At 37.4% G+C, this 9,568-nt stretch overlaps 1 long non-coding RNA gene across 1 annotated transcript; it reads right to left on the reverse strand.

Moving 5' to 3' along the window:
- Positions 1-2,461: 2,461 nt before the first annotated feature.
- On the reverse strand, positions 2,462-4,114 carry LOC138528448 (uncharacterized). The gene is made up of 4 exons (XR_011284148.1): positions 3,979-4,114; positions 3,227-3,382; positions 3,029-3,111; positions 2,462-2,863 (listed from the first exon to the last, which is right to left on the reverse strand). It is a non-coding gene; the product is annotated as an uncharacterized lncRNA (long non-coding RNA).
- Positions 4,115-9,568: the final 5,454 nt, after the last annotated feature.

Below are 9,568 nucleotides of genomic sequence, written 5' to 3' on the forward strand. Positions count from 1 at the left end.
ACATCAATTTGCAATCATGCGCCTCAATCACATCACAAGCCCTGTCCAACCCCGCATGAGGTTTAAATCAGATTTCTTTTTAACAAAGACAGAAAGCCTTGTCCAATCTTATTCTTTTTGCAATGAAAAATTCAAGTCACAATATACTACTCAATTCAAGTCACCTAGAACAATACTAAATAAAGTCATTCAAATTCTGCTCGACGGTTTCCGAACTAATCCAAAAGCTTAGCTCAATAAAACAATTATTGTATTTTTTATTATTATTTATTTATTGTGTGATATAGTTTCACCTTTGGCAAAACTTTACACACATAGGAAATTATTAAAATGTTTTGAATCTACAGGTTAAGAAATGGTAAAAACATTAATAAACCAGATATAAAATATATACAAAAGTAAAAGTCGGAACATAATGTTCCGATAAAACCATACAATTAATACAATTTTTAACAGTCTTATGAGTAGTTTTAATATGTATATATTTAACATTTTATATGGAACGTCATAAGAATTGGTGAATTGTGAATTGATCACATTGTTTATAATTGTAATGATGGTATTGTCTTGTTTTGTAAAATGTGATGTTCTCAATGGATTAGTAATTTTTATTCTTCTTTTATAAATTTTCATAATGGTATATTTCTCACACATTAAGTGTATACAGTTTTAATTAACCAATTTGCACTATAAATAAATAATAATAAAAAATACATTTTTTAAAATATTAAAAATATTTTGCAGGAAATGAATTGCTGCATTTGCCAATTGATCATTTGGATCTATGAGTAGGTGCCACAACATACTTTCTCAAGATAAAATTGGCATTGTTTGAAAGAACTGATGAAAGGGCAGTGCATTCAATTGGCAAGTGTTTCAGCGTTTCCCTATAAGCATTGCAAAATTGGCATAACCACTCATCCTTTGGAATTGTATGCCTTGCCCCCTTGATGTCATTAGTAAGGAACAGATTTAACTTGACTCCGATCAAATGTCTCTTAGTTTCTTAGAACATTGTCTAAAGAGGAAGGACTGTCGAATATTGTACGGCTTTATGTCCATACTGAAATGGTCAAATATCTCATAGGCCGTCAGTGAGTTTCTATTGTTGAACCAATCATTTTCAAAGATTCTCTTATTATCTCTATAAAAGCACTGTACTTATTTGACTGCCATAAGTGAATTGGCTGCCAGCAGATGTAAGGAGAAGATTTAAGGTGACACTCACCCACTCATTCGGAGACATAAATGCACTCTCTCTCCATACTACTTTTATTTTTGCAAATTAAGTGTTCTCTGGAGGAAGTAAAATAGGTCTCAATAACTATAATCTCCTCCAACTGTCATATCGATATACAATGCAAGGCACACATTCACTGGATCAATGCATCTATCATAAAATAAAAGACCACATTTGTAACACCTTATTAAACCAATAAGACCCTATTGCAATACTCAAAGGTGCACAAAACACCCCCTGCACCATCTGACAGCATCTCAGCATAACACCATCACCTCAAACCAGCCAGCCCTATAGGGGCTATTATGGTATTTATAAGGTCTACATTGGAAATCCCCTTATCCTCATAGAAGGCTGTCATCCAGTGGGAAGCCCTTAGCTTCTCTACTACCAACCTATAAAATATGGAAGTTAGTTCCTTCCCCCATATGTGTGATGTGGGTTAATACATTGAGAAGCACGTCCTCTTTAGCAAGAGGCTAACTAATCCGCTTTATAAAGTTACTCTGAAGCGTTTGCCTTTTTATCAGTTCTTAGCAAGTCACTTGAAAGTGTCCTGCGAAATATCAACGTAGGACCTAAGTCAAGGATTATACGTCAAATTTGTTTGAGCCCTGGCTCTAAGGCAGATTGATTTTATCCATTAATATGGAGAATAAAAATGGATTTGATTTCAAGGCTTACTAATATTGTATGTAAGCATATGGGGATCATGCACTGCCCTACATAGTTTTTGATCAAAACTATCTATATAAGCATGTGCATGCTTGCATGTATGAATGTATAAGCTATTTAAGCATTTTCTATAATAAATGGTTACATAAATCAATGAAAGGTAACACATAAAAACACACATCTCACCAATTGCTCCTTCTGCCCCATGACAGCACACTACACATGTTCATCACAGACAAATTGATCAGGGTGAATCCGAATATAGCATAACCCACTATTTTAATCCATCAGTCATATAAACAAAAAATGTGATGATTCCAAAATATAATTCGTAGCAAAAAGAATGCTTATCCCCAAAACCATGAACCAGTTGAGCAATATATAGAAGAAAACAGAAGGGAGTTCACACGGGTAAGTGCAAGAATTATGAATCACAATTGATTCTGAGTGTGAAGAGGGAAGACGCTCAGTCAGGTAAGATAATTATAAATATCATATTTTAATATCTTTCAAAAACATCATAATAGCATAAAAATACTTATTGCATTCACACCATAACATCACAAAATGCATCTAAATGTATATTCAAATAGATGAGTTATTCAAAATTGGCAAGAAAACGGAAATAGACATAGGTATGGCCTAACATTTACTGACAGATGTAATGCAATTCCATCTGTACTTCATAAACAGTATATGTTAGTCATTTCTGAAAGTGCTTACAAAAAAAGTGCTAAGTGCCTACTACATGTGCAAAATCCTGGTGTATCTAAAAATTGTAGTTTCAATGACACACTATATCTAGTTCAAATGAGAACTGATGGTCGCCTTCCTCGGGCACACTAATAAGTTGCATCTACTATTAAGAAAACACTAATGTAAACAAAACAAATGAGACCCATACTTGCACCGATGTGGTACTCCGAACTTGATTGTAGATCTCAGTATCTATAATGACATCATTCCAAGTGATAGAAGAAATTAAAAGAAAGGAACAAAAGAAAAAATGCATATATTAAAATCAAACATGAAACTTACTGAGGCTCAAATTACTCCACATCCATTTAGAAATCAATATTATGAACTATAATTAGTAAACAAAAACATGTTCACCTTAATTAGTCCATGTAGGGTGTAGAGAACAGTGATTTCCATCACATAGCTCACAAAATAGACAGATGACAATAGTTTTACATCTGAGGAAACAAAATGTATATGTGGGATCCGATTAATTGTCCCAACTTCCAAACATGTTGCATAAGAAAAACAGGTACAAAACACACTGAGCTACATCTCTATAAATGTACTGACCTCAGTTATCTGCCGGAGCAGAACATGTATATCAATTGAGCGATGGACCATATTCATTTCCCACGTTCAAACGTTATTCATAGTGATCAACATCTCACTGTAACAGCGAAATCCTCCATTGCAGATGACTAGCACAGAGGTCCATTTAAGAATATCCTAAAAAAATATATAGGAAACATCCCAATTAAGGATTTTAAAGGACAGCAGTAGCACTGATACCGCCACCGTAGTGGAAGAAATCAATTAACTGGCATAGTCAAAAGCATGGAAAAATTACGCCCCATTAAAGGCTAACATCCCTTAAAGGTGGATATTAAGAAATTATATTGAAATTAGAACAAATCCTATGTAGGCACTAAGAAAGGAGGTGTATAAATCCTATGCAAGGTGGATATAAAAAGCGGATAAATGCCGCTCAAAAGGTTATCCAATTAATGCATAGAGTAACAATGACAGGCCTAAGAGGGGCTAAAAAGTTCTTCTGGTGTACTAGAAAGAAGCTGTCCTAATGTACACGTAGGAAAAACGAAAGCTAACTGTATTGCGAGTGCATTACAATGAGAATAAGTCTGCCATGTGAACATGCAGTTTATGAATTACTGATTGAAAAGTGCAGCCCAATATACCTACTCGAAAGAGTAAATTCGAGTCTGCTGCAGTAAAACCAAGTCTGCCGCATAAGCGTGCAGCTTGTAAATTACGTATAGAAAAATGCAGCCTTAAAGTGCACACTGGAACAAACAGAAACTTACCGTATTCCAAGAATGCTGAAATAAAAGCAAGTCTTCCGTGTAAACGTGCAGCTTGTTGATTGTTCAAACGTCCAGTGCCACCGGACGTAAATCCTACCACTGAATCGTTGTCAAAGCAACTGAAGGTCGGATAGAAAAGATAGCCCCATCAACAAGTGAGGGTAGAGAGTAAAATGGGACTGGACTCCTCAACATGAGAGGGTAGAAAGAAAAATAGGACTGGGCTGCTCAGGCTGAATGCCATAAACATAATGGAGGGACTACTAACCCAATAAGGCCTGGTTGTCTATCAGAGTATATATACACTTGTTCAAGGGCCAGAATATGCAAATCTTCAGTGCCCAAAATGAAGTGAAACACTCGAACAGACGGAATGAATATTTTCAAAATATTTTGAAACATATAAACTACATCAATAATAATTAACAAAGGAAATAATTATTGCAAATAAATAAATAAATAAATAAATGCCCAAAAGATGAGCTGTCAGAAGTAAACAAAAAGTCAGAAAATCAAAAGAATCATCATGGGACGCAGTGGAGCCATTCTTCTTGACGATTAAGTCCAGATTTATAGCTATTGGTGTTATACATCCACCATTGTTCCCATTGAGCTAGTCTGGATGCTGTGTTGTTGGAATCATCGCCCCAGACCTTCTCTATAACCCACCATTTCAAATCATTACAGTTGTGGTTCTGTTCTAAAAAATGGGCTGTCAAAGGAGCTGTAATAGTTCTAGTGGGTATCTTGGATTTATGCTCACCAATCCTCAACTTGATGGACCTTGATGTTTTGCCAATGTATGTTGTTTCGCAGGGGCAAACTATCACATAAATAAAAATCGTTGTGGTACATGTAGTATGCTGTTTGAGATGCCACACTTTACAATTAATTGTTACAGAGGTGCAAGCAGTCGTGTATGCACACTGGGTGCAAAAGCCACATGGGAAATGTCCATAATGGCTTTAGTGCCCCAAAGACTTGGAAGTGTGTTTTATTTTGTGACAATTGTCGCTTTAGTGAGCCAATTTTTCAAGTACTTGCCTTTTTTAAAAGCATATAGTAGACATGGTAGATTGGGAATGTTCATTTGCAAAAGATGCCAATGACTTGTAATGATCTTCTTAATTTTATGGTGATGTGTATTAAAAGTCATAGCACAAACTATTCGTTCTTTGGTAATATTTTCCCAATTGGGTTTAGTCAGGAGAATGTCTCGATGCTGAAATGAAGCCCTTTTACGAGATTGTCTGAGCAAATAAGAGGGATATCCTCGTCCTCTGTCTTGAATTATGTCTGCCTGGGTAGTATAATCTTCAACTCTGAACAGTTTCGCCTGGCTCTAACAAACTGCCCATAAGGGATACTTTCACGCAATGGGCAGTTGTGGATGGAAACTATCATATCTTAGGATGGTGTTACGGTCAGTTGACTTTCGATATAAATCCACTACAATATGTCCCCCACCATCTTTGATAAGGAGATCTAAGAAAGGTAGAGAAGAGTTACTAGCCGTCATGGTGAATTTAAGATTGGTATTCACATTATTGGCCCATGCAAGAAACATTTGATGATCCTCGTTAGATTTGTCCCATATAATGATGATATCATCAATATATCGCTTGTACAATCTAATGGCGGACCTAAAGTGGTTAGTATTAGACAAAATTAACCTCTTTTTAAAATCCCACATGTAGAGGGTGGCGTAATTGGGGGAAAAAGTAGCCCCCATCACCGTTCCCTTAACCTTTAGATAGTAAATGGATTTAAACAGAAAATAGTTCCTGTCTAGTGCTATTTCCAAAATATCTATTAATACCTCACTAGTAACGTGATGGACACCCGGTCTACAGTTAAAGAAGTATTTCATGACCAATAAAGATTCAAGTTGGGGTATATTAGAATACAAAGATTCCACATCCAACTTCAATAGCATGTCGTTGTTGGAATCAAAAGGTAAACCTTCTAGACGAATAATCACATCCGTGGTGTCATAAAGGTACGTCTCAGTGGATGCTGCTGAAGGTTTGAGAAAAAAAGTCCAAAAATTGGCCGATTGGTTACAATAGAGAATTACATAGGGACACAATCGGACAGCCAGGTGGCTTCAAAGGGTCTTTATTGTGGGATGTTCTAACCCACTGGTCTATGCCCTGCAACATCACTGTGTGCTGTATTCATCAAAAACAACAGGATGGCCGCCAAAAGATCTATGTGCTAAAAATCTTTGAAAAGTGCGCAGGAAAACCTGAAAAATAGGCCACCAATCCATTTTGCCTCTGTCAGTGGTAACACAGGAGACAACTGCCAAAACCTATCATTGGGCTGCCCACAGAGTAAAATGAAACTACTTGAAAATGCAGTGTTGAATTGCAAGGGAAACCCATAACTGGTTTGAAAATCTGTATTTCCTTGGCTGTTCAATTTGCAAAGTAATGATTCTCAAACAGCAGAAAAGATTTAACATCCTTGTTGGGTTTTAAACATCACTTTATTTGAAGAATCCACCTAAGCACAATGTCAGCAGAAGCACATTTCATCATGAAAAAATTCACATTCAAAGGTGCTTGCATCAGAAAAATATGTTAAAAATGGGCGCAGTACTGCCGCTCGCCTGTGTCAGAAGCTGGCATTTACTTCTACTGTCATTTAAACTTGTACATTAAAATCAAAGTGTGGAAAAGAAGACACTTCCCATCAAAAGCAATATAAGTTGATACAATTCAATCTTATGTCTTAAAAAGGCTAGAATCAAGAGATTTGTGGTTCTATTGGTTAAGAATGTTAATTGTATTTTAGAAAAAGACTATTTTAAATATTGTTTTAAAAGTGAGTTAAAGCCAGCCACACTGTGCTTCAAAAACATTCCACAGCTTCTCCCAAACAAAGGAATCTCCCCCCCTGCTCTCTGCTGAGGAACTGGCAGGGAGTTGTGAAAGGAGGTGGGAGGAGGACTTTGGCCTGTTGCTCTGACAGGAGACAAAAGACTCCCATGACTGAAAGGAAATGCAAATTTGGGTGTCAACAGAAACCAGCTGCTGGCTCAGCCAAACCTTGGAGGCCGGGCTAGACTGAATTGTGTATCTGGAACTGAAGAACATACACCTTTGAGAAAAACACTCAACGAAAACTGTGCCAAACTGATAAAAATCTGGAATTTATAGGTTGTTAAAATGAAAATGTTGCTCACAAGTAGAAACTACTCTGGAATGTGTGCAATGTTCAGAGACTGAACCACTGAAATGTTGATATTGTAGCAATTGTAATAATGCTAGGAATATGAAAATTTACAGGACTATGCCCAGATGGTATGCACATGTATGTGGAGAAATGTGTACAGATCTGACACTGGGTAACCAACCAAAAGCGCAAAAAACTGTCAATTGTGAACCAAAGCTCTTAAGAAGATGGGACTTGGACAGATATGTGGTTTATTAAATTGGGAATGTAAATATGTATTATTAGCAAGTTGGTGATATTGTAAATATGCTTTATATGAAAAATATATTTTCTGTGTAGAAAAAAGGGGAGGTTTATCTCTGGACCATAAACACAGCATCATCACACTCTGGTTTCCTTCTCAAATCAGGAGAGAGGGAATACTTTGACCAATCAGTTTCCTAGAGGGTGGGCTTAGTATAATCAGCCTCCCCACCCCTTTGGGAATACATAAATAGGGACTGGTGAGGACCTAGAAACACACACATTCACCCATCAACTGATTTTCTGGCGAAGCGCTCTGCAGGAGAACCCAGATCCAGACTCCAGAACTCTGAAAGCAGAAGGCCCAATCCAAAGCTGAACCCTTCTCAGCTGGCCTTTAGAATCTTGCAACCTGATTTTAACCCCAAACTTCCAGGGGCACAACAAATTCAACAGCCTGGCTGTGCTGTTTTTCTGCTTCTTGCCAAGAACTCTTGCTAGAACCCAGAGATCCAAACCAGTAGGGCAGAGCTGTAACCCAGAACCAACCTGTCAGATCCAGTCCAAGAGGCCGTGCAATGACCAGAGTGCCTTACTGAGTGCAGAACCAAGGGCCTGAATCCTGTCCGGTGGCTAGCAGATTCCAGTCCAAAACCCTGTGACCAGATCCTGACGGGCCTATTCCAAAACCATAGTTGTGAGTATCTAGCATAGATTTGTGCATAGCCAATCACTTATCCTTAAAATAATCTAATCCAACCCATTCTATCATATCCAGAACTGCATTGTAGAAACTCTTTTATCTATCCTGAATCCTGCTCTCATCCATATAGTCCTGTGATAATTGTACTGATAAATCATCTAGACGCTAATATATAGTTGCTGAAGAAAGGCAAGTGTCGCAGTGGGCAAAGATCAGACAGAGGCGCCTCCGGACTGGTGGCTGTACCGTTGGTACCTTGCACCTTGCATCTTCATAGCCCCTTAGTGTAAAGCCAATCCTTGTTTGTAATCTTCAAGAGTGCATCTTTCCTTTGAAATCTTGACTCTTTTTGAGAAAAATCGGCCTTTACTAAAACCTTCATAACTTCTGAACCGTACATGCTAGGAACGGAATCTAAGTGTCAAATTGAAGCTAACATCCTCAGCTTTCAGAGGAACCCAATTCCAACTCCTTATATTTGTGCAGCAATCATGCTTAACGCGCGTGGAAAAGTTTGCTGCGACTCTGCATTTGGCTCAATTTCATCTCATGTAAAACAGCTATTCTTTGCATTCATCCTCTGAATTCGGTTTCCTATCTGCTAGTTATTCCATCATCAGTACTAGTTTTTACCTGGAACTATACAAAGCAGCTCCCACTAGTTTTGAATCCCATTTAGTGATTTTAAGTCATTTTTCAGTGTTTTCCCTATTCATTTAAAATCACAATCAAAAGCATTCGACCTGTTTTAAAATCATTCCTGTTTTTCTCTAAGCTTGCTGGGGGGAATTGGGATTGAAACTGCATTTGTAGAGTGTGTCTTCCTGAAACCTGTTTTCTCTCCTTCCATCTGTATATTGCACATTAGGGGGGATTGAGTAGTATCAGGGGGAAAGAGTGATTGCATTGCATTTGATCAAACCCATAACATGATTATTTCTGTGCTGCATTTCCTATCATTGCATTTCATTGAACCCACACAAAGTTTTATTCTATGCTACATTATTCTTCTCATCCATACTCCTATTGATTAAAAAGATTGTGATTGTAATATCATCCAACGCTGCTCACTGTATAAATATTAATAGTGTGAAATTTAGATATTGTTCATATTTAAAAAAGTCTGATATATATATGTTGTTCAATTGATAAAATAAATCTTTTAACTTTGCATAACAACCTACTTCTTGCTTCAGTGAGACCGGGGGGATTCAAAGAGAGGGGTGTGATATAAGGGTACATCATTCAGAAATAAAGGAACTTTAGACATAAAAATATATAATTAAGGGTTCCAGCTGGGCATCTCACGCCAGGCATTGACTTAGGTGGAGTGCTGGGTTGAAACCACTTACAGATTGGGGGCTCGAATCCGGGATTTCTGAATTAGACATACCACTTGTGACAGTCTAATACAGTGTGCTAACTGACAGGGTACATAAATCCCTGTTGGGCTACCACGCTGTG

Source organism: Ambystoma mexicanum, chromosome 7q, assembly GCF_040938575.1.
Source record: "Ambystoma mexicanum isolate Mex_15411 chromosome 7q, UKY_AmexF1_1, whole genome shotgun sequence".
NCBI lineage: Eukaryota > Metazoa > Chordata > Amphibia > Caudata > Ambystomatidae > Ambystoma > Ambystoma mexicanum.